A 26,512-nucleotide genomic window follows, 5' to 3' on the forward strand; every position below is an offset into this window, starting at 1 on the left:
GCTGTGCATCAGCAATGTGCACATGCACTTCTGTTGATCAGTAAGTTAGACAGGACAAAAAGACACAGGAGAACAGAAGGAATGGAAAGATTACTTCCATTGATTTACATGGTTTGATTTTCCGAAGCATGGAGATGTCACGAAGCCAACTGCCATTGTGCAACATCAGTCTGTTTACTGTGTGATATCAGATTGGCTGAATAAATCCATGTTATCTTATCTGCAGAACTTGCTGTCAGCCATGGAAGCTAAAAACAGATGTGCAGAAAAAGACAGAAAAGGCTTTAACATGAACTTTGGGGTTTGGATTTTTTAATCAACTAGGTAACTTATTCTGCCAAAAAAAAAGGAGAAAGCCTCATTAAACTTGGGGATGCTAATATTTTGTAATGGACAATATGAATTTTCTTTGCACTGAGCTCTGTGAGAAAAGGTACCTGACAATATAAATCCTTGAAGCATTCTGTTTGCTTAAATAACAATGGAGCTATTATCTTACCATCATTGGCTGCTGCTGTGGATTTATCAAGTATTCATGATCCGTTCTGTGATATAGTGTAGTGACATTGTGTCCAGGGACAGGGGCAAATCCTGCATGTTGAGCAAGCCATACAAGCAGACAAATAAATACTTCTATGTTGTTTTTAAAGAAAGCACCTGACATTTCTGCATGAGAAATAGTTTCTTAAGAAAGGTTATTTTAATTAGTTTTGCCAAATAAATGGTCTCTAGTCCCACAAGGAAAACCTTGTAATCCTGATAATAGCAAATACAGATTTAAAAAATGGATGTAGACTATCAAACAATAGATCATGAAAACATATCCTCTGAATGGCATCTGGAATCTGGGATTCAGGCCAGGAAGTAAAAGCATTCGGGTTATGAATTAATGCAGTTCCAAGATCAAAAGATCAAAGAGTTTCCTCAATCTACCATGCAGAAAACATTTGATTTATAATTGTTTGTCTTGTTTCTGACTTCCTAAAGGAAAAGATTGTTAGCCAGGAACCTCTTCAGAAGTTTTAGCAGCAGCCTTTGGGCTTCCAGATGAATTATTAAGACATTGTTACCATACGTGCATTAATTCCTGAACTTTCCAGGCTTTTCAGCTTTTGCATGCCCATTTTACATAAAGAAATTCTCTAGGTAAGCCTGTTCCAGAATCTCCTATAAAAGGAGCCCTGCTGAATCTGACAAAAAACCTATCTAGTTCAGCATCTTGTTTCTCAGAGTGACCAATCAGATGGAAGTGGGAAACTTGCAAGCAGGGTTGGGCACAATGTCCCCCTCCTGCTGTGGTTCCCCAGTGACTTGTACTCAGAGTCATGCTGCCTTGATACCTCAAGTAATATATATGCATCATGATGAGTAGCCACTGACTCATCATAGACTCCCCTTTCAACACATAAAAATACCTTAATGGATAAATACAATTCCTACAGATAATAAAGTATCTGTTCCTATTTCTAGCTTTTGCCTGTTCAGTGAAGCAAACTCCAAAGGTGCTGTCTCATTTCTGCACAAACCTCTCAATTCATGTTCCTGGAATAAGAAAACTTCATTTGTAATGAAACAGGACAAAGAAATGGAGGAAGCAGAGAATCAGAGGATAATGAGGTTATTAACCCCTCTCTTTTTTCCATCAGGAGACAAGATGCCTATCAAATTGAGGTAAATATGCATTATATTGACCAAAAATGTCCTCATAAATGTTGGAAGAGATGTGGTGACAGAGGAACATATCTACCTACTTAGTGGTATTGCCCAAAGGCTGTATTTTCTAACATGGTGTCCTCCAGATATTTTGGACCTTCTCTCCCATTGGCCATGCTGGCTTGGAATTTTTGAAGTTGTAGTCAAAACATCTGGAAGGTACAAAGCTGGAGATGACTGCCCTAAGATCATCTGATTCAGGGCAGGGTTGCTTGACCACATAAAGTCCATTACAACATGTGGGGAACAAACTGCTTAATCATGAGTAGGCTGATCAGTAATCAGCCTGAATGGACAGCAAGTGGGTAATGGCGGGGCTGGTAAAGTGTTGCAAAAGCTCTTCTCTTCATGGAAATAAGAGATTTGAAGAAAAGAGGGGTTGCCTCTTGCCATAGGATAAAGAAACTGGCAGGGAGTGATTGGCTGGGTTACTTATCCTCTCACTGCTACACTACTTCCTATGATGAGCAGGGCTTCTCTAATCTGACAGGAAAACAGAAGAAAGCAAGGAGTAGCAGCAGCCCTAAACTCTGAGGAATATGGGTCCCCAGAATTATCTGTGACACAGAATATATAATCCCCTTGAACCCATTTGTAGTTCTGTTGGATTACTTAGAGAAAGAGAATATTTCTGGTACACAGTCTGAATTAATAGGCAGCTGTTAAATGAGAGAAATACACATTTGTGTGTTTTTATTCACAATATTCATAAAATAAATATTTTTATACGTACTTTAATGTGCTTTCTGTGTGCTTTAAACTCAGTTTTCGTACATTTTTAAACCAAGAAATGCATGACAACATTCAGAAAAGTGAAAAAAGCAAATGATGACTCTTTCTAATCTGCATAACAGTTCTGGAAGTACAAATTAGGTTGGTTCAATTAAAAATATAGGCTAATGGAATATTCCTAACTGGATTTGCCCCTTAAAGATACCTGTTCTGTGCACACAGATAAAGCATACCATAACATTTATGTTATCCTAATTTATATTTCTAGCCACCTATCCCCCCCCCTGTGATTTTTAACTTCCCTGTTGTTTGCTGTCTCTGAACCATTAAAAAATGCCTGCTCACAGACAAAGAATAAGAGTAAGCCCAGTAGCTGAGCTGTCTTTGGTTTCTTCCAGCTACCTTGGGGAGGCAAGTACATTTTGTTCCTTGCATAGGGCAGCCTGCTGTGACACACCCTGTAACACCCCAATGTCCTAAACATTTATCCAACCAATAAATGCTGCCTTTCCACAGCCACTGGCAAGAATCCAAATCTCTGCTTCACATGACCTGGAACAAACACTCATCGTTAACAGGCTATGCTGTGACAATCATTCCCTATGCTACAGCTGTTGCAGCCAGACTCGGTGTCACTGGAGCAGAGAAAAACTTCATGAAAAATAATATGGTTGTTGGTCACATACAACAGTAGGGATTCAGAGACTGAAAGGAACAAAATATCCTGTCAGCATAGCTGAAAGGGAGACTGAGTGCGATTTAAGCATATCTGTTCCCTTGTTGTTGTTCTCTCTTTTCTGCCCAAGAAATCATCGCACACAAATTATATTGAGATGTACTGAGCACTTGCCTCCTACATAATCAACTGTCCATTCAACAGAACAAGTGATAGAAAGCCAAAGCTCACAAGGACATCACTGTCTCAGCTGCAGGGGTCCTAAGAATCAATGGCGCCTGACTCTTCAGGAGACCATCTGAGGCACTTCTGCCCTCTGATGGAAGTTAGATAGAAGTAGTCAAACTCTTGGGGAGGGGGGATAATGGCATAGCTCAGTTCATCCTTCCCTTCAAGTTTTGGAATCATCAGGTTCATGTCTGTCATCCCCTTCTGCCTGCTCTTATCAAACTCATTGGTGTAGATCTGAGATTCATAGAATCATAGTATTGAAGAGTTGTAAGGTACCTCAAGAGACATCTAGTCCACATCTAATCCTACCCACAGCCATCCCTGAATGGGCTCAAACCACCAACCTTCTGGTTAACAACCAGACACAATGACCCATTCAATGTTTCCTTGAATATGAAATTTTAAGGTGTTTCCCCTACAACAAAGCAAGGATTATCTTTTTTTGGACCATTGGGCACACTTGGATTTTTAGGAAGATGTGTGGATGCCAGTCACAAAATGGCTGCCATACCCATATGGCATAACATAAAATGGATGCTATACCTGAAAGAGCAGAAAAAGAGAGCCACAACAATGGTGTGAATGTGACAACTAAATTGGCCACAACTGCACTCACTCACAGAGAAAAGCTGAAGCACCTCTCCTCTCTTCAGAATCCTAGCAACTCATGAAATGTGGGCATGTTTAATGGGGTGGGGGTCCAAACTAGAGAGCCAGTAAAAGCAGGAATATTTGTATAGGAGGTAGTGATGGGCATACTGATATCTGTGGGTGCCATCTTGCTGAGCCCTAAGATAAAATAATATTTCAAAAAGGCAAGAGAGAAGCGATTTTTCCTCGAAAATGTGGTGCCATACAAAAACCACATAAAAGAAACTGACTACCTGAATACAGTCATAAAACAAGTGCTTAGAATGGGATGCTCTAACTGCTGCCTCAGCTCCACCAAACTAACTGTGACAGTTCACCAGCTTGTTCGGCAGATTCAGTCACTCAATGCCTTAAGGTGTCACTGTGAAAAAGATCTCATATCTTCCATGCATTTTTGTCTTTTATTAATATAAGAATGCTTTTCCAAACGACATAGGAAAAATATATAAGATCAATAGCCTGTTTAGATCTCTCCTTTCCACTCCTTTTTATTTTATATAAAAAGTGAGTGCTTCGTTGTTGTAGTTCAGATATATTTTCTTTTTGATTTCCAGCGCCTGTCTTGGGGACAGCAATCGAATATTGTTTACCCCTGGATCTACTACTATATTTAAATAAGCTGCTGTTTACAAGAAGGCAGTAAAACAGAAGGAAAACAATGTTAATAACTGTCCAAATATTAGGTTCTGTATTAAATCTCCAGTTATTAGAGCATGTGGTGGAAAGAGAGTCGTTTGAGTGCTGAGTGTTAAGCAGTTTGTGGCATGCTATAAATTTCCTATGCGTGCATGTTATATAGCGCTGCACAAATCATACTTTGGAAGTCAGTTTCATTTGTGCCATGTCTGCTGTAATAGACCAAAAACAATTCAAGCATGCTTAGTTTCCATTTTCAGGGGGCTCAGGGATCATTCAGTCGAAGGAAGAGAAGCTTCTAATAGCATTTGAAATATAGCATTAAGAAACGTCACAAGCAACAGTTCAGCTAGCAGGGCAGTTTATAAAATTCCTGCTCCCTCAGCACTATAGAGGATTTCTTCTTTCTTTTTTCCTTCATTGCCTTAATTACATACTGAATGTTCCAAATATGCTATTTCAAGTACCAAGCTATAGCCACAGAACAAACTACCTTATACCAGTTACTGAAACAATTAGCTTAACTTATGGTTACCAGATTTCTTTCAATAATTCTCGAGGGATCCTTTTTTTTTTTTTTTTTTTTTTTTGGAAGCTGAATAGCAACAGGGAGTCAGTAGTGTAGATGGTGAGGCAAAAGGCCCTGGGCCCAAGCACACATGCATATTGTATAAAGGTGCAAAGCCCTTCTTTCGCACTCTGTGAAACACAGTTTTTAAAAAATACACAGTTTTTAAAAAACTGGGCAACAGCGTGCCACCCACCCACGACTCCTGAGCCTTCCCCAATCTCCTGCCCCCTTCCCCCTTTGTTTTGACAGATTGGGGGAGGCTTGGGAGTTATGGGCGGGTGGCCGTTGCCCAGGAGGGACACAAGGAATGCGGTTTCTCTACCAGGCAAGGTGCAAAGCCCTTCTTTCGCACCCTGTGAAACATAAATGAGTAGAGTTTTCTAAAAAACTGAGCAACGGCCGCCCGCCTGAGCCTCCTGAGCCTCCCCAATCTGTCAAAACAAAGGGGGCAGGAGATCTGTACCACTGGACGTCCTCAGTTCCCCTTTGGCAGTGGCGGTGGCAGCAAGCAGCAAGCAGCTCCTGAAGCCAGCCAGAGCCAATTGCGCTACCAGGCTGGCTCTGGGCTGCTGAGGCTGCCGCTGCCACGTTTCCTGTGGACAGATTTGCAAATCTGGGGACTGTCTCCGGAAACCGGGGACGTCTGGTAACCCTAGCTTAACTAGTTCTGTATTGTTTGTAATGGTTCACACTAATTCTCTAGGGCCTTTATAGCCCTAACTAGAAGAACCCAGAGACAGAACCTGGAACCTTCTGCATACATAGAATCTGCACTAGCAGTGAGCTGAGTCCCCTCTCCTAAAAATGCTACCCTTCAGAATAAACAATTTAATGGTTTTTTATGAAGAAAATAACTTCCCAGTCTGTCTCACATTGTCTTTCTTTTTAGGCGAAAGTTCTTGTCATTCAAAAAAAGGGGGGGAAGGCAAGAAAACTGCACAAAATAGCTTATCTGCTAAAATGAGATGTGGCAGTAACAATGTAAAGAAATGTCTCTATAGAGGTTTTATTGCTTCTCCAATAATTAAACGCCTTCAGGCCATTAATGTATGGTTTTAATAAATTTAACTTTCACTTTTAAAAAGGATCAGTCTATAGTGCAGGAATGTCTTCTTGTTTGCACACTTTCTGTTAAGTTGTGGGTGAACATATCAGATGACACAGTGATTCTTCAAACACCTCTTGTTTATTCACAGGCCAGAACAGAACTGAACTGAAGTGTTCAGCCAGCCTGCTTATACAGAGCTCCACTACAACGCAACAGTAACCACTTTCTGTAACTATCCAATCACTGAACGTCACTTTCAATCCCTTATTTGCATATGTGGATCTGAGTGAAAACTATCTACAGTATCCTCCTGCTGACCCAGGGTGAGAACTTCAGTACATAACACTTTCATAATTGCATTATAGATTAAAAATACAGAGTGAATCAACAAAGATACCTTTGCACACTGATGACACTGATAACACATGTATTTGATAAAAGACCAGTTGATGCTCTCTGAATGTTTAGGACATGGAGGTCTTTTTATATGGAGCAACACTAACAGCATTTAACAGGGCAGAAAACTACATTTAGAAACATTTTGGTAATATATTTAAAATCAGAGTTGGATAAAACTCATTACCTGCTGCTGCAGTAAAAAAGAAAAAGAAAACTCTATCAAAAAAAAGCTTTAAATACATTTAAGTCAGATTTCAATTTTTAAGTTTTAATCAGGAGGGGGAAATCTCTCAACATTCTCCACTATCCTTTGTAGCATCAATATATAATTTCACTATTAGAATTCCTATTAGAATCTTGTTGGTTTCTACAAGAGTCTGAACATTTGAGAACCCTAGTACTACCAAGAACCTTAGTATAATACTGTACTTTTTATATACCAAAAAGCTTCATTGAAGTATTTATATTTTATATTTCCTATAATAACAGCTGCAACATTTTAAATGACACAAAAGGATTCTAACATTATGAATAAAAAGTGCACATTCCCCCACAGCTAAGAATATTGTAAAATACTAGGAACATCATAGTCACAGTTTACTAAAACTTGGTTTTAAAAATATGGGGACAACATAACAAGTACCCAGAGTCATAGTTACAGCAGTAGCTCAGATAATCCTTTAATTTGTAGGATTATCTTTACGGTTTCATGATTAAACTTAAGTCTTGTAAATCTTAGTAGGCATTGGCTAGGGAATAAATTCACATGCTGTGCTATGGTTGCTGGTGTCGCTGTCAAGCATTTTCAAGGAGATCATGGAAATCAAATAATCACCCCCTGTCTTCAAAAGTTTTAAATAAATGTTTCCAATAAAGAAAAAACTAAAGAAGTAAGTTATACTGGCTGCATTAATAAGCTCTATGCCATTGAGTTTGGGGTTGCCGTGCTGATGTTATTGCTTCCTTAACATAATGGTGAAGCTTTCGCACAGTGGTGTTTGCTTATCTCATGGAAAATGTTATCCAAGATAACAGCCAATTCATGACATCTGTATTTGTTTTCCAACTGTTTAGGGAAGCGATCTTCCTTGAACAGAGGTTTCCTGAAATGTCAGATACTTTTACTGTGCTATATAAATAACCATTTTAGAAAGTTTACCTGACCTGAGCCTTTTTCCATTTGCTTACTTGCCCACAAAGCCAACTTCCGTGGTGCTATTGCCCTATTGATATTTAATTTTGCATGAAGCTGAACCTGCATTTTCAGGAGTTAAGTAGCTTGTATGCTTGAAGAGCAATCCCATTCGAAGTGAAAGTCCTGCTGGTAGCTTGTCCTGTAATCTTCTTCACTCAAAGGAAAAATTATTCTTCAGAAGCATATTGTGAATGTGAACTAACCAGCTGATTTACCTAATTTATATCTAACTTACTCTGCTGGATTTAATGATATAAAATCCCTACATGTTTTACTTTACTCATGTGAAGTAATTCATCTCATAATTGACTGAACTCACAAGTCAGTGAGTAAGACCAATCAGCTTTCAAGATTCATAAGTCTGTGCTGTTTGGATGATTAGTGAACAATTTGAGTGACATAGTTTTCAGCCACCGCATCCACATAAATGATAATAAGGATCTACAGCTATATCTGGAATAGATATAGTATTCTAAAAATATGTATCTTCAAGAACATCAGGGTGCATTGCATGGGACCTGATTTAATATGGGAACGCGCACATTATCTGTATTCTAACACACAAGGTTCCTTCATGTGCTACAAAATTCTGTCTGAAAAAACCTATTCCATTTATGAATTACTGTGTGGAATTTCATTATACATCACACACACACGTTTTCCAGTATACATGCACCTACCAGGATATTTAGAGGCATGGGGTGGGATTCATACAGCCATCTCACTTAATGATCTGTTCTGGGAACAGGATAAATGTTCAAGTAAAAATGAATCCTATATAAAATACAGAACAAATGGAGGTCTAGATTTTATCTGAAGTTTTAATTTCACAATAGATGGCATTTGAGAGCAATTACGTTGGACTACAAGCTTTATGGATCATCCATATTGAAAATAAAGCAGAGGCACTCATTGGATCTCTTGTAGTGATTTCCAGGGGTTGTTTTACTGTATTAGGGTTAACATCTGCCTAAACATGGTACGCAATGGCTGACAGATGACAGGTAGCAATTGTCCAAGCAAGGCTTTTGAATTGCATGTCTTCGAATATAAACTGCTCCGCTTGATTGCATTGAGTGACAGATCTCCATGTCTACAGGGCTGTGAAAAATTCTTCACTTCATAAGCATTTTGGAAACTGATTTCTGACACATAAACTTTTGGCAGCAATTTTCAAGGGGGTCATCTAACATGACTGATATAGTAGTTAGTGTGATGCTGGCATAGCACATTTAACAGTTGCTGAACTCTGAATACAATACAGTGGGATCCTAATTGCAGCATCGTATGTGAGGAAAGGGGAGATGCTTGTGATGCTTGACACATCCTTTATCACGGTGACAAAGGAAGAGACACTGCAGCTGGTTATATCAGGATATGGTACATTGCTAGACTTCCGGGTTAGCGCCTCTGGCAATGGCAGAATTCCTCTGATCGGGAGGAATTTACTCCGTGGAAACAGGGTCTGGCCGCCACGGCGAAGGCGGAGACCCACTAAAAATCACAGGCGGGAGAAGCCTGTGAACCTGGGATTCGGCTGGCACCTTTTGCGCCTCCCCTACTCGCGGGGAGACCCGGTTTCAGGGATCCGGAGCGACGTGGGGTGAGCGGTGCGGTGCTTCGAATTGATTGCTTCTTTCACGGAGTGAAGCCGCATTGCTGTTGCTGGAGAGCACTGACTTTTTCCTGTGGACAATTTGATTTTAAACAACTACCCATGAGTAGAATGGAAAATTGGATCTATAAATGTCTTAATTTGGCACCGAAACGGGAAGGTTTTAAACCTTCCCCTTTTGTAAATAGATTGAAGCAAAGACGCTGCAAGCTAAGGTCTTGGAAAGTCTTTCGCAAAGGATTAAACTTCCATCGATTAAAACTATTAAACCCCCCTTGGAAGCAGGAGAAGAGGGGGGAAATTTTGGATCACGCAAGCCTGCAGGAGAGAGTGTTGAAAATTAAATCACCACTGCTCTGAACCTGGAAAAGGGGCTGCCAGTAAGATTGACGTTTTGAAGTTCATTGGCTGTGAATAGAATGTATCTTGACAGTTAGCTAAATAAGAGAAATATATTGTTTCTATTTTCCTCTTCTGCGTATAAAAAGGAGGAAAAGTAACTGAAAATTGAAACTATATTTACTGTTTGAACTGTGCTTAAAAGGATTGACACAAATTAGAAACTGTTTCCCTCTAGAGGGAGCCTTTGAAACTGTTATAAGAGCTGAGCTGGGGGAACCAGCTACAAGATAAGAGACTGTGAGAATCAGGGATTGACCTTGGACTATTTGAGAATGTTGACAGAAGAAGCTTTAGTGATTGCATTATGCAAGATAAGTCACTCGTTGGAACAACTCCACAAGAAGACAGATGTCATGACTACTAAAATTGATAGCTTGGGACAAAAACTGACTAACTTGGGACAAAAACTGACTAACTTGGTACGAAAAGTGAACATCAATACAGAAATTATTCAGGATCTGATACAGGAATCTACTTTGACAGGGCAAATTGTCGAGAAGGCGAAGGAGAAAGTTGCTGTTGTTGAACCTAAAGTAATACAAGTGGAAGCCCCAGCCTTACAGAGGCAAATTGAGGACCATAAGTTGAGGCCTTTTATGATTGAATTTATAAAAAGTCAGATTTTGAGGATCGGAGCCCTGCCTGGACTGGAGAAGGAAAGTTGGATAGATCCCTTCATGCAGGGATTTACTGACTTTTGGGATTTGGACTTGGGTCGTGAGGAGATTGGAGCTGTGGGGGCCTTTGGATTTGGAGGAATTTTGAAACATGTCCTGAAATACCTTATGGATTTTAGATTTAACCATGGAGATTTGGTTGACCTGTCGAGAAGGAATAAAAGCATTGCTAGGTTGGAGCTTCCCCGAGATCTGCTCTTCAGTATGAAAGGAAGGAAAATAAGAACAAGATCAGTAGAAGACAAAGTAAAGTGCATGTATAAATATGAAGAAGACCTGCAGAAGGGACTTGGAAAAGAGTTAAGAGCTTCGGACAGAAGATCACCAGGTTGATGGACTATTTGGAATTGACGAATGACTGGCAGTATCCGAGACCAGGGAGAAGAGATGGTGGAAGAAGACTGGAAAAAGTTTAAAGTTTATTTTCAGAAATAGAAATATTGTAAAATTACTGAGTGTTAGAAAAATGTTGGAATGAAATCTTATGGCTTTAGTAGAAATGTTATAAGGAGTTAAGCATAAATAAGCATTATAGTATTAATGGAAAATAAGGGTAAAAATAAGCTAAGATATTTATATGACAGAAAATAGAGAAAGATGGAAAGGAATTGCTGAAACAATTAATAGAAGTGGAATACAAAAAGGGAGGTGAGAGGAGGTTGATGAAACAAGGGTATGAAAGATAGATTACTGAAATGGTATGATGTATGTTTTTAAATTGTTTTTGTTTTGTTTTGTTTAGGTTAATGTTGTGTTTTGAATTGTTTATATATTGTATTGTATTGTTTTTTCCCTTTCTTCTTCTTGTTGTGTTTTTTTTTTTTGTCTTTTTTCTTCTCTTTCCTTATTGTAAGTTTTAAAAGTAATAAATATTATTTTTTTATATTTTTTTTAAAGGATATGGTACATTGCTGTTGCATGGACTCCTTTTACACCTAAGATATTCACCGTGATTAACATGACTGGAGGGAGGGAAGAGGCTCGTGACCCCGAGATACCTAACAATGATTATTCAAGTTATGACCTTACTTAGCTAAAACGCTTGAGGGTATTCATGCCTCATATATGAACAAACTGATGCTTTCAGGCTTCCTTTGGGGGTGGGGGGGGGGTAGTGTGCACATGGACTGCCCTACCATGTGAGAGCAGATGCCACCAGTTCACATAACCCCATTGTTTTTATTCTAGCTAGATAGCCCTTCCCACAGCCCTACAAAGTTAGGAAATGTTGGGAAATGACATAAGTTTTTTAACATGTCAGATGTCTCTCTGCCATAAATGATTGATTAAATAATAATAATAATAATAATAATAATAATAATAATAATAATAATTTTTTATTTATACCCCACCCTCCCCAGCCAAGGCTGGGCTCAGAGCGGCTTATAAGCAGTAACAAAAACAAGATGAATGATTACAACTTAAAAACAAAAATAAAATACAACATTAAAATAATGGAACATTAAAATATTAAAATGTAGCCTCATCGCAGGAGGAGAAGGAAAAGAAAAAAGAAAGAAAGGGAGGGAGGGAGGGAATCAAATTGGCTCCAAGCCAAAGGCCAGGCGGAACAACTCTGTCTTACAATAGACATGTATTAATATACTCCAGTCTTTACTCATGCTTGCATTTTTATAACTTCATTTTATTTTAGTATCGGTGCTACCAAATTCTGCAGACACCATCAATTCAATTTATTCACAATGTTTGACAAACTTTTATCCACTGTATAAAAAAAGTGTTTCCTTTTCTACTAATTTAAATATCATAGTCATGAACCTTTTCCCACTGTAGTTTACTATTTAAAATGTTTGCTTTAGGACCTTGCTCTGAAAAGTAATCTGTTTGCTTTATCTTAATCTCATGCCTTCTGAGTCCAGGAAAGTAGTAATTAAACACTGTCTGATAGTCTCTTGTGGAATATGGAATTAATAACACAATAGTCCATGCAACCATTTTCTATACTTGCCAGAACTGTTCATCCCCATTTTATTCAAAACATCTGGGATGGAGAGAGAAAATAAGGATATCATTCATTTCCTCATTTTAAAGAACATTTTGCTTGGAAACCAGTGAAGAAAAATACATTTCCAGCTGAATCATCATCATCATTAGTGCTAGCTCTTATTTCAAATAGTTTTATTCTTTAATCACTGATGTTTTCACATTAGTATTTTTGGCAAACCAAAACAAAAATGCAGGGAGGCTGACAATTTTTACAATACTTAAGGAGGTGCCAAAATGTTTGCTGAGAAGCAGGAATTGGCACCTCAGGATGCATACCCTTTAGAAGCCCAGTTCTTTCAGTGTTGAAGGGAAGGTCAACCTATCACCATTGCATCTGTGCTTGTAAAATTATGGTATACAAAATATATTAGCAAAACACTACTGAAGGGAAGTATGCGGAGATGTTCCCCCTCCAATGAATGATTCAGCTTGGATGCCTGTTCCCACCTCTCAGGATCCTCCAAAGGAATAACTCGATTCACCTCTTAAAAGGTTCTTCATCCAGTGGCTTCTAGGGAGAAGCTCACCAATGCATGCTCCCTCAAGAATGTTGGATGAGAGCTTCCCTATCCCAGCAATAGTATTTCACACAGGCGTAGACTCATCTGATTAAAGGAAAGAATGGGGAACATTCTAATCAAGTCATATCCTCAATCACCTTATTAGATTGAATCATGAGTACACTTCAAAATCTAAGAGCTGCATCGTTGCCTCCTCTATTCCTGCAAGCTGTGTTTTGGTCTTTTAGAGCAATGTTAATCCAGCTGCCCAGAACCTTTGCTGCCATGTACTTTGAATGCATACAGTAAATTCCCCAGGAAATTACTGGACTTGATGGTTTTCTCCAAAGGAAGAAAAAGTCTGCCCCTATGTATTTTATTGTTCATTTATCTATTACATTTATATCTATCTCTTCCTCCCAAAGGAGCCCAGGGCAGCAACAAGCAATGAAACAATAAAAAGATCTTTAAAACATGTTAAAAACCATTTCATTATAGCCAGGGCTTCTTTCCAGCCAGATCTCACAGGAACTCAATTTGGGAACTTCTCAGGTGGGTGCCATTGCCATTATAGGAGAATGGAGGCATTTGTGGTGAGTTCTGGCACCTTTTTTTCTAGAAAAATAGCAGTGAATACAGCATTCCTATTTACAATTCCAGTTTACAGTATGTATGTAAACACATATGTACATACAGTACTTAACTTTTGATGCAGTGTATGTCAGTTTATACTCATGCACCTAAGGACAAAATTACTATGAGAAGTGGCTACAATTCAAGGTAATTCAAATGTTCAAGAAATTCATAAAATAAATTCATAAAAGTTGGGGCTTAGATGTTGGGAAGTACTTCTATGTCAAAATCTCTCTTTATGCTTACAAAGCTGGCATGTCAGGAAGAAAGCTTATTTGGCATGCCTTTCACGTGACTGGTCACTTTTGTATGCAGAAGGACTTGTTAATGCAAAGACACTTTCGAACAGATGATTCTCCCTAGTACATGCCTGAAGTAGTAGAGTCCCCAGAGGCTTGTACTGTTGTGCCTACTCAACACCTGAATCATCCCAGAGTGACTACATCAGGCTACACAGCAGCACTAGTCTAGCTATCAAGAATTACTGCTCACAGTGACTAGCTGTTGACAGCCTCTCCCTATCACATATGGAATTAGAATGCATGGCAACTGAAATTATTTCATTCTGCTAGGACTTGGGGGTTGTAGATCCCTGAACCAAATATCTTGTCTATAGCCTGTGTGTTGTGATAAATGGGCATCTAGAGTGGTGAGGAAGGCCACTATAGTTATGATGCTGGCCACGTGGGAAGAGAAGGGGTAAGGAGGGTTTTTTTGTTTTTTTGTTTTGTTTTTGAGGTATAAAGCCCTGGCCTTCCCTGTCCCTACATTTCTCAATGAAGCCCCACAAAGCACTACTTTCTCCATACCACATGAACCACTTGTCCTGCAGTTGTTGTAGGATGCATGTAGGTAATGGAGGGTTTTCTTTTGTTATCATCCACCACTAGTTTTTCATTCTTTGCCTTCCATGTATCGGTTTTCCCCTGCTGACTTAAAACCACAACATAGTTTTTTCCCCTCCTTTAACTGAACTTTGAAATGGCTGCAAGGCAGATCCATGTCTTATGCAAGCCCTAGTGAACTTCAGAGCAGACATCTGAGAGCTCAATCAATGAACAGTGCCGGAATGCAGACCTTGCTTGCATCAGCCTCCAGATACTATTCACTCCTTTTTGAACTCACAAAAGATCTGTTTATTGTCTGGCTGCCAGTTTATTGCTTTTCCTTTAAAAACTAGAGGTAGCTCTCAGCTGTAGCTGAATTCAAACACCTTCTCAACAGACTTCGGCATACAGAGACACATACCTATGTGCATTACTTATGACTAGGGATGGTAAAGAAGACTTTTCCAAAAACAATGAGATTTTTCACTGAATTTCACCCAAAGTGATATTCAAAGGCAAATCTGGGGGATTTTTGTTGGCCAAAACTTCTGTGGAATTTCAAGACTTTCGAAATTCCTCCAGAAATATGAAGGGTAGTGGGTGCATTCTTAAGTTAATGCTAAATTTTATGTAAATAAGGCGGATAAAACTGCTTAGCTGATGGAACATTATTATTTACCAGGCTATGTGAATGCGGCAAGGAGAAAGGACAAGAGGCTAAGTGGTTCCGGCCAGGTAGGTGTGAGTGATTAAAGATGTCAGAAGCAAAGGGTGCTTTATAGTGTATTCTTGAGAAAAAGGACTATGCAGAGTTCAAAACATGAGTAGACAACATAATGCCCTCCAGATGTTTTGGACTATAAGTCCCATCATCCTTGGCTAACGTGGCCAAGGGTTAGGAATAATGGGAATTGTAGTCTATAGAATCTGGAAGGTGCCATGTTGACTATCCCTGATTTAAAAACATTAATGAAGGGATGAAGCTTTAGAAAAACATACAGAAACAGTTGGCTAGGATATGATTCTCTCTCAAAGACTATGTACTGCATATAAGGATAACTGACATACTTAGGTTGTGTGGTAGAGTTATCACTACCCCAGGAGCATTGCTGACAATGAGCTGGGAAGTTAAGAGTAGCCAATGAAAAACAAATCAGGATTTTAGTGACATCTCTGTGTATTTACTGACTTTTTTAATAAAAAAAGGTCACAAACATTAATCATTTTATGTATTATATAACATATAATATACCTGTTTACCTTCACATTTATGTAGTGAATGAAAGGTAGTCAAGGACATGACCATCTTGTCCCTTTGAGGAAACAAGCATATGAGAGACATGCCTTCTGCACATGTTATTACAACAGATCCTTTGTTGTCAAACTAGGGTCGGATTAGTGCCAGAAAATCTAAATCCAAACCTAATTTCTGGCAGGGCCTATAGGATCAAATGTGCCTCCTTGGCATTGATCCTCTGTGTGAAACCCTCTAAAGGGCAGTGAATGACAGCCAAACTTATTATCAGCTCCAGCAAGTGAAGGTCACTGAGTGCAACATCTGCCTTGCTGGGACTTGCCTGCTTATTCATGCACAACTTTCCACTCATCCAGGGGTCACAAAAACTCACTGAAAGACCAAGTTGCCACTCAAACCGGCTGCTTCTACAGATATTGAAGCAAATTGTTTTTCTACCCGTTTGCTTTGAATTTTGGCAAAGCATGCTGACTGCAGAGGTCATAGTCCACCCTGAGGACGTGATTATGTGCAAGTTATCAAGGACCAGAAGTGTGCACTGTGTGACTATTTCAGTAGTTCAGGCAGATTCATTTCGATGAGCAAAATGACTTGTAGAGTAGCTTTCCTATCAAACAATGTTTGCCCTGTACAGAATAAGAGAACCAGCTATTCAGCTGTTATAAATCACCTAAGCTCCACAGACAACTTTGGCTGATGATCTGAAGCTTATAGGCTTACAGAAACAAAGCTTTAAAAGTATAAGGTCACACAATCAAATCAGTAATTGCTACAGCAAATCATCCATGCCAGTACTAACCTATGGTTTCATTCCACTTCAAAATGTGGTATAAGCATTACTCATATCGTTAGTAACCAAAGCTTTGCATAATGTAAGAAATTCAGTCAATATAATTACTAAAAGAAGTGTATGTGTTGGTTGACATACTACAGATCTAGAGGTTGAAAATGTGCCTTTTCAGCTCACTCATGCTACACAAAAAAATTATGCAGTGTTTCTGCAAAAGAATATGGAAAGAGGTAAACTTTTCCCTTGGGTACCTGCATGAAATAACTGTGATGATATCTAGTTTCATGCAACTAGGCTTATGAACAAAACAAATTATTTTCAACTCCAGACATCCAGGAAGCATCACCAAATGATTGTGTTATCCTGCAAATAAATGAATCTTTGCAGTGTTCTGTAAAATCATCTCTATGCATGAGGTGTTGAAGTGCAGTAATCTTTTTTTTATTTTTCTGTAGGGTCTTCCTATAAGTAGGACTGATGAAGTATTTTGATAGCACTAATTGTAGATGTTCACAATCCTGGTCAAACTCATATGTTAATCTTACAAAAGTTGAGTTTTGAAAAGTGAAATATTTGTCACTTAAAATTTCCTAGTTAAATCCAAATTTGCCGGTGCATTTTCTTACTGTTAGCATTTGTTTCCCATCTGTTTTCCCTTTTCCTCATATTTTGTGGTGCTATGCAGAGAGCAATAATTTCCTTGAGGAGTAAAATTGATGGCAAGTAAATATTAATTTGCAAATCTCTCTCTCTCTGCATTATATATTATATCAATAACTCAGCCTGTGCATCAGTAATCACAAGTTGGGTATATATCATAAGCTGGAAGGTAATATTTAACAGGCACGTTTATATCCCAATTCAGTGGGACTTTATCAAAATAATGTGTTTGCTTTTCTTATCAAATAAAATATTTCTGGCTGCCAAGGGATATCTATGCAGCATCAGGTCCTGTAAGGTTTTGAAACTAAACACATACACAATGTATGTCTGTGCATATCTACTCAAAAATAGTCCCAGTGAGTTCAATAGGAATTACTCTCAAGGAATTGCACATAGGAATGTAGCCTATGTATATGCAATTTTAGTCTCACAGCTAAAATTCTTTGACTTTATAGAGAATCATATGTAATTACTAACATACTAACTTAGATATGGAGTTGATATCTAGCCATTTTAAGCTTTCATAAAAATCCAAGGTGATGCAACAGCTGAAGGTGCATGCAGATGAAGATTACTTACAGCATGTTCTCTATAAAAAAAAGTAACCTCCTTCATAAGCCTTTCACTGTTTGAAACTGTCTTTGCCCATATATATATATATATATATATATATATATATATGACAGATTTATTTTCCAACTGAGCTCTTCAATCTCTAACTGCAGCATGTTAGCAATCCTTTTCTGTTGCCATCAGTTTCCAGCTGTTACCATAAAAACATGAGTGTTCGTGTTGCCTCAAAATGTCCTTGAAGCATTTGCTTCCTCTCCATCTTGTGTTCAGCAGTACCCTCCTGTAACTCACTAGGTACCAAATGTTGTTGGCACCCTGGGATCATCCATCCTCAATATATGGCCAGCCCAGCATATCTTTTACTATGATGAGCATGATATCAGTTGTAGTTGGCTGGCTGTACTTCAAGGCATCATTATTAGAAGCTCTCCTGAAACTGCATGAAGGATATTGTGCCCGTGGGGTCAGAGAGGAAACTCGTGTAGGAGCCAAAAATGACCTTGCTAGCAGGCTGAGGCCAACAGCTATACAAACTTCTAAATCTACCGTAATTCAAAGCCTGTGCATCACATTCTAGTCAGGCATGATTATAACTTAAAATATGCAACGTTTTGTTTGCTTTTATGTTCTAAATACTAGATGGCTGAGAACAGGAGAAATTGTGCATCAGTTCTGGTGGGTTGAATGCTCCTGTAAGAAGTCCAGCCCTACTATTGGGCATTGCAAATCTTCTGTCTCAGGCACTTAGATCTGAGTGGCAAAAAGTGCAAAAACTACAGTGGTATCTCAGGTTACATACGCTTCAGGTTACAGACGCTTCAGGTTACAGACTCCGCTAACCCAGAAATAGTGCTTCAGGTTAAGAACTTTGCTTCAGGATGAGAACAGAAATCAGGCTCCAGTGGTGCGGCAGCAGCAGGAGGCCCCATTAGCTAAAGTGGTGCTTCAGGTTAAGAACGGTTTCAGGTTAAGTATGGACCTCTGGAACGAATTAAGTACTTAACCTGAGGTACCACTGTATTAGATTTTGTTGATACGGGTCCATACTATGGTGGCAGGGGTTTGAAAACTTGTGTCTGCTTTGGATTTTTTTTAAGAGAAAAATTGGCCAGTTACACACACACAAATCCTTAATTCAAACAGGAGTTTAAAGTCACATCTAGTTTGCACGTAACACCATGGATGCTTTATGAGTCTAAGCAAGTTTGTCCTCATGTCATGAATGTGGAACATCCACACACTCATGGAACTGAATACAGCATCAGACAGATTATTTGCTTTGTCAGCCAACTGTCAGTTGTATTTAAGTAAATGTTTCTACAGAGTTTTCTTTGTCCTAGCTTGTCTCTTTTCAGGCAACAGGAAATTGGGTGTTGCTCTTAATTAGTTCCTGATTCCCTCCAGGAAGCAACAACACATACAAGCTGCATCTAGAGATTCTACCATATTTTTACACTGCCAATGTAATTCCATTGGACAATCCTATGTAATTCCATAATTTTTAATTTCATGAGAAATATGTGCCCCTTCCAATGCTACACAATCATATTTTATTAAAAATGACACTTGAAACAAAACAAAGCCTAAATACACTATTAGGAAAAAGAACAAGCTATTTTCCACAGTTGTTACTGTTTTTTCCTCTAGCAGGCTTGTGTGAAGCACAAGTCCATGTCAAAACATGGGCATGATCAAGCCAATATTAAGCAATTTTAAATCCACTAGGCTCAGGAAAAGATAAATCAGTATGTGCTTAACTTACTTGTTGACATCAGTGCCCCTTAACAAGACCCTCCTAAATATTTCTATCCAAAAATAACTACGGTACTATGTAGTTTACTGCACTGAATAGGTATAGAACCAGTTCTTTTTCTGGTGCTACTCAAGGCTACACAATACCAGCACCTTCCCGCCCCCCAAAAAACATTAAATGTGTGGCACTTACTATAACAACTACATAGTATCTTTTAAAAAAAAAAAGCAAAAAAAGAGAGCACTGCATAGAACTGAATCCAAAAAGTGTTCTCTTACTGACTTTCTGACTTCAAAATGATCATTCAACTTTCTCTTTCTCAAACGTTTATCAACTGAACAATAACACCTTGTATTTATTTAAATCGAAAAACCACAAATAATGATTTTAACATGTTTTGTTAATCTTATGCTACACAAAAAGTATCATTTTGATTTTCACATCCTTTCATTTCACAGCAGAACTGTGTGTTGATTAACATCATATACAGTGGTACCTCGGGTTACAAACGTTTCAGGTTACAGACTCCACTAACCCAGAAATATTACCTCAGGTTAAGAACTTTACCTCAGGATGAGAACAGAAATCGCGCGACGGCAGTGGGAGGCCCCATTAGCTAAAGTGGTACTTCAGGTTAAGAACAGTTTCAGGTTAAGAACGGACCTCCAGAACGAATTAAGTTCTTAACCAGAGGTACCACTGTATAGAACAAATGAGATGTGTGCACTTGGTGTGAAAGTGCAAATAAATAAAATGACTTATGGGCAGAGTCATCCCTAACTAACCATGTTTCTTATTTTTGTGCAGTTCATGAGGTCAAATAATGTATGTTTTATTATTATTAATATGGATAACAACTTTTGAAGAAAATGAAAGGGACTTCACATTGTACAACCTGCTAATAATTACCAGTAATAAAATTAAATTTGTGCTTAATGCTTATCTAAATGAGCTCATTACTCATTATAGAGATTTGAAATAATCTAGAGACTTCAAATATTCAGCTTTCATTGTATTTCTGATATTGATCTAAGAGACTGTGTCTACTGCATTCATTACACTATATCTACATAGTATTGCTTAGTAGATCACTTGTTTCAAAGCAATTATTATGCAAATACAAAGAATTATTTTTTTCTTGATGTGCCTTAGAGACAGAGGGGCTGTTTTGGTTTAAATAATAATTCTGAAATCATTTATAGTACTAATCAATGAAAATGTGTAGAAAGTAAAATCTTGAGGTTTTTCTTTTACCTCAGAATTATATAATACATAGCAGCTAAACCACCATTACAAAAAAAAATTAATTTGTCTTGTAACTGAATAATATTACAATTGAAAAGTTCACTTATAAGTGTCCTAGACATGGGTTAAAGTCACTGTTTCGATACACAGAATAATATGTGCCTGAGCCACATATCAACTGGATATGTCAGAGAATGAGACTTAATCTCAGGATTGTGGGTTCAAGCCCCACTTCGAGTGAAAGATTCCTGCATTGCAAGAGGTTGGACTAGATGATCCTTGTGGTCCCTTCCAACTCTACAATTCTATGATTCCATGGCATTTAGGGAAGACTTAAAACCAGAAAGAACAGCACAGAGCTGAAATAATGATGTCAAGACCATGCCTTTTGTCTTTTTGGAAATAGCAGAACTGTGCCATATCATGCCATGATCTTCAGAAATTGTGAAGCTGAAAACAATGCAAAGGAAAATCTGGGTCCACAGATCACACCTTCCACCACAGGAGTCAGTTTGCAGCATATGTTCAAGTCATGCTCCACATAACACCACATTTCACAAAACACAAATATCTACCTAATATACCATGTGAGAAGGATACAGTTATTCCCTGAACACACTTGTGAGTGTGTCTATTTTTCCAGACTCCTCTACATACCTCTGAAGGTGTGTGGACAATTGGAAGACAATGACAGTATCTGGAAAAAGATTAAGCTATTTTTAAAAATAAGTTGACCCAACAAATCTGCCTAAGCCACTAATACCAGTTCTTCAGTTTGTGGCTGGTGTAAATGTTTATTGAATGTTTTATTGAAATATTTTATTATTGTAATTTTGATGGTTGTGAACTGCTTTGGTATTCGGTGAATGAAAAGCAGTATACAAATGCTTTCATAATAATAATAATTCCATTAAAATAATAATACCCTCAAATAACACATTGCATCTCAGTTCTTGCATAACTGTGTTGCGTAAATGACGTCTTTTTTATTGAAGGCAGTCCATTTCTGAAAGCACAATCTTATCCTATTGAAGTTGAGGAATTTTGCCATGACCAGACACTATAAGACTGGAGCCAGTGTTTTGCAGGAGATACATAATCCCTTCGGATGGAGGGAAACTGGCTGGCTTGATGAAGAAAGAGATTATAAATAGCAGCTTAGTTATCTGGGACAACAGGTAAAGGGAAATGCTGTTTATGTGTTACTTGTAGTTTTGTGGGTTTTTTCTTAAAATATTCAAAATGTAGATATGGCTTGTTGAACCATTTCAGAACTGTATGGGAACGTTACAACTTTGCTTTTGTAAATATGATCACAAGGTAGCAGGAGTGAGGATGAAGGAAACATCTCATTTTGCTTGTGTTGCTAGTGGCTATTTGATTCTGATCTGTCAGGCATTAACAACCCCAGAAGATGAGCTCTATTCATTTGCAATTCAAAAATGTCGCAATAATGGCATCACTCTGTAAGAAATACAGTTTATTATAATAAACAATCTGTCCTACAATGCCTGTATGCTTTGATAGTTTGGGGGCTTTTGATGAATAAATTCTTGTGCTTGAGAAAAAATTCCAATTCTGATAAATCATTAATGATTTACAGGAATTTCTCAGCTGAATCTGTTTATAGAACCTCACACATTGCAGCTGCGGTGATAGAAAATCATATTTTCATTTAGTGTGTGAAATGAAAAAATGTACTTCACCTAAAAGCATCTATGCTTTGGCATAGTTCACAGAAAAATATAGTCATGCAGATGAGGTGTTTATTAGGGTTAGATACATGAGAAAACAAAAACATAATAGCTGCTTACTTATATATTTGGATTCATTTACTTAAATGTTTTCATTCACTGATATATAACTTACTTTTCATGGCACATCCCCCCAAATTGCAAATTATATAAAGGCACATCATATTTCCTGTCAGAAATACAGATTCAACAGCTGCAACCCTATATATGTCTATTCAGAATTAAAGGACCAGTGACGTTCACTCCTGAGTAAGTGTGCATAGAATTCCATGCTTCAGACTGCAAGTAAGTTTCACTGAACTTAATATACCCTTTGAGTAAACAAGTTCAGGATTAGGATAGAAGTCTGGACCAAATTAGACATGACATGAACTCCTGTGCGTCTTTCCTCAATAGTCTGGTGTTTGGGAATTGGTTTTGGTTTTACTGAAAATCAAGAGTGAAAAAGATGTGGGGTCAGGCAGAAGATTAGAATAGGCAGGGTGGTTTTTGAGTGGACTAATGGTGGGAAGTACAAAGGGTAAGAAGCTTCCATCCACCTGCCCTACTACCACTGGCAGTCTGCAGAGGCTGCTTTTGTTTTGTTTTGTTTTGTTTTGTTTTGTTTTGTTTTGTTTTGTTTTGTTTTGTTTTGTTTTGTTTTGTTTTGTTTTGTTTTGTTTTGTTTTGTTTTGTTTTGTTTAAAAAAACTAGCAGGAGATGTAACTCCATGCAATGCCTGGTTTGGTTTTTTGTCTTTTCCATTTCTACAGTAGACAGCACAACTTAGATTATGCACCTTGTATAGACGCAAACACAGCCTGCTGAGGTTAATTGAAAATGCATAGAAAAGCTTCCTCTGCTTACTAACACTATTGATGATGCTCTTCTAATGGCCCAGTTCTTATTATGCTACCTCTTCATATCTGACATGATCAGAATATACAGTACTTTGGATATATACACATCAATCTGCTGAAATATTTTCACAGACATAACATGACTGAATGACTGGATATAAACGCCTCATACAATAGATCAATCTCATGACATGACGAGGCCCTCAGACTGGTTCACGGCATATCCTCAAGCAACACATAGCACCATCTCCAATAAATGCACAATAATGTATAACATTAACACATTATTATTACAATTTAAAACTTTAAAATAATCAAAGGCATTGAGAGGAGGGAGACAGAGCAGTTTTATCTAGTTTCTTGCACATTAAGGCTGCAATTCTAGTATAGAAACATACTGCTAATCTAACAGAAAGTTGTAACATCCCAATTATCAGTATGTGAGAACTGGAAAGTGGCCAAACTTGTAATACTAATTCTTTAAAAGGGACCTTTGCGAGGAGGGGGAGTCTGAGAAATTGTATGCTGGTTAGCTTGATATCTTTTCCAGGTGGAAAGCATTATTAAATATAAAAATACAAAGCTTGTAGAAAAATAAGTCTGCCAAGGTTAGAAAATAAACACCAGACTTTTAGAAGACTTCGCTGAATCAGGCCAGTGGCCCATCTTGTCCAACACCCTGTTCTCTCATTGGCCAACCAGTTGCCTATGAGAAGCCCACAAGCAGGAATTGAGCACAACAGCAGTCTCCCTTCCTGCAGTTTCCAGCAACTGGAATTTGGTAGAGCATGAGACTCTTAATCTCAGGGTCCTGAGTTTGAGCTCTGAATGCTGAAACCTTTCCTCATGGGGAGTTGCTTCATCTCCATGATCATTTTGGTTGCCCTTATCACAACATCATTTTTTGAGGTGAGGCAACTAAAACTGTACTCCAAGTATGGTTACATCATTGATTTATATAATGGTGTTATGATGTCAGCAGTTAGAGGCGGATTTAAGGGAGCGCGACCACTTCGGTTGCACTGGGTACAAAGCCTTGGGGGTGCCACACAGGGCACCACACCTATGATACGGAATGGAAGGCAAGAGGTGGGGGGCCAGTTCAGAACCCTTGAGCATTATATTTATATAATTAAGATTTTTACTCTGATGTGCATCACTTTATATTTGTATACACCAAATTGTATTTGTTCTAGTAGCACCCATTCACTCCATTTAGAAAGGCCCCTTCCTGTTACTTAGTAAGTTACCAGTCCACATGAGGTGAGGACCTCTCCTCTTATCTCATGACTGTTAAGCTTACTTAGGGGAGCTGCTTTGTCAAAAGCTTTTTGCATTGTTCAGGGTGATAAAAACAAAAATGGATTGCAAGGGATTGCTGCTAAAGTGTGTTCTCCGTCATGGAGAGCACAGGTTGCGGGCGGGGCTGACAAGACACCTCACTGTTACCAGGCAAATGGTTTGGCCATCCTTTAAGCAGGGGCGGGCTGTTACTGGGGAAATCTAGATATTGCCATTTGTTGATTGACAGCCCTATTTGTTAAATACAATGCTCGCAGCGAGGAACTTCCTCTTTTCGCTGCTTACTTTGGATCACCCACCCTCCCTTCCCTAATTTTAGGCTGTTTGCTTGACCTTGCTATGCCTGTCATGGGGTCGTCTGCTTTGGGGCAGGGGCCTGGGAGGAATTTCATCCATTTGGCTGATTAGTGTGTGCCACTTGGTTTTTGCCTACTGCTTAGCAAATCGTCACAACTTGTAAGGTTGCGGTTAGGCATTGGTCTTGGAATTGGTTGGTGGAGGGGTATGGATTCAGCCGTGCCTGCCCCTCCAAAATGCTGCTGCAGCTGCTGCTTCAAGGGTTTTCCGTTAAAGGAACCCAGGGGCTCCCCATGCTTTTGCCCAAAACCCCCTGGCAAGGGGCTAGGGCCACGCAAACCCCTGGGAGCATTCTGGGGAGAGGTGAGGCATGGTTCCCAGTCCTGTCTCTCTCCCCAGGTGACTTACCCTTCCTGACTTCGCGGGGGATGCGAATGTCAGAGCTGTCCCCGGGCGGGGTCAGTTAGTGCTACCAATGCCTAAGCAACCACTCACATTGCTGTAATTTGAATAAAGTTGTGGCCAAAATTATGCCAAAAACCTTAAACAAAAATTAAGTGTCAATTGTGTTTTTCTTTTGGGGGGGGTGTCTTGGGGACCTCGACGCGCAAAGGATCTTTCCAAATTGGGCGTTTGGGCATTAAAATGGAAAATGCAGTTCCACATAAGTGTTAAGTTATACATTTGGGATTTTAAAAACCCTTACTTAACATATAGAGTAAGGGGTCTGAACTGGAGATGACTGGCCACAAAAGAGATCTTGGGGTCCTTAATAGTTGGCAGTTATACCTGTCCTAGTTAAAATCAGAAGTTCACCTCAGTGTAGACCTGCCTTTAAAGACAGTTGGTACAGAAAAGTTCTATCTAGTTGCTTGTGGGGTCCAGTTGGTAGAAAAAATAACACATATTTTATATCAGTTGTATTTGTTTTCCATTAAGATCCCAGGCCCAATTAAAATTGCTAGTGATTACCTTTGAAGCTCTAAACAGTTTAGGGCAAAACTATTTGAAGGCTGATCTGTACTTGTATGAGCCTAAAATTGGCTGCGCTCACAGGCCCACCGCCACTACAAATTACTAGAGGGTAATATTGCAGTTACTAGCTCAGCAGGAATCATATGATGTATGAGACCTGTAAGTTTCATCCTTCTGACATTGAGTCATTAGTCTGAACAATCTGAACAGTCAAATATGCCATTCCCCCACTTTGTGGGTTGCATCCAGATGGACAGCCTCAACATGAACAAGTTCTGAAGATGTTGATCTCTCTGCTTGCATTTCTCTCCTTAAGATCCCACCCCCTGTTAATACAGTAGTCCTTTAAAGGACTGAAATGCAGAATTGCTAAATAGGAATAATCTTGATAATCCTAGAGTGGAGTATAATAGATCACTTTTCAGCTATCATTCTAACTGCATGTAGCCCATTTGTAAAAGATGGACAGTTCCTTGCATAATAGGGCATGAATGCCAGAAATCAAAATCACTTGCTAATGTATAATGCTCCAATCCTTTCTACATACAGAATT

The 26,512-nt window shown here is 38.7% G+C and overlaps 1 long non-coding RNA gene across 1 annotated transcript in view; it reads right to left on the bottom strand.

Annotated features, from left to right (window-relative positions):
- Positions 1-507: 507 nt before the first annotated feature.
- Positions 508-26,512, bottom strand: part of LOC309340059 — a 52,091-nt gene continuing 26,086 nt past the window's right edge. Inside the window, exon 4 of the long non-coding RNA XR_014155783.1 lies at positions 508-591. This is a non-coding gene — a long non-coding RNA (uncharacterized lncRNA). The remainder of the gene's footprint in view (positions 592-26,512) is intronic.

Source organism: Podarcis erhardii (genome assembly GCF_964252035.2).
Source record: "Podarcis erhardii genome assembly, chromosome: 4".
Classification (NCBI taxonomy): Eukaryota; Metazoa; Chordata; class Lepidosauria; order Squamata; family Lacertidae; genus Podarcis; species Podarcis erhardii.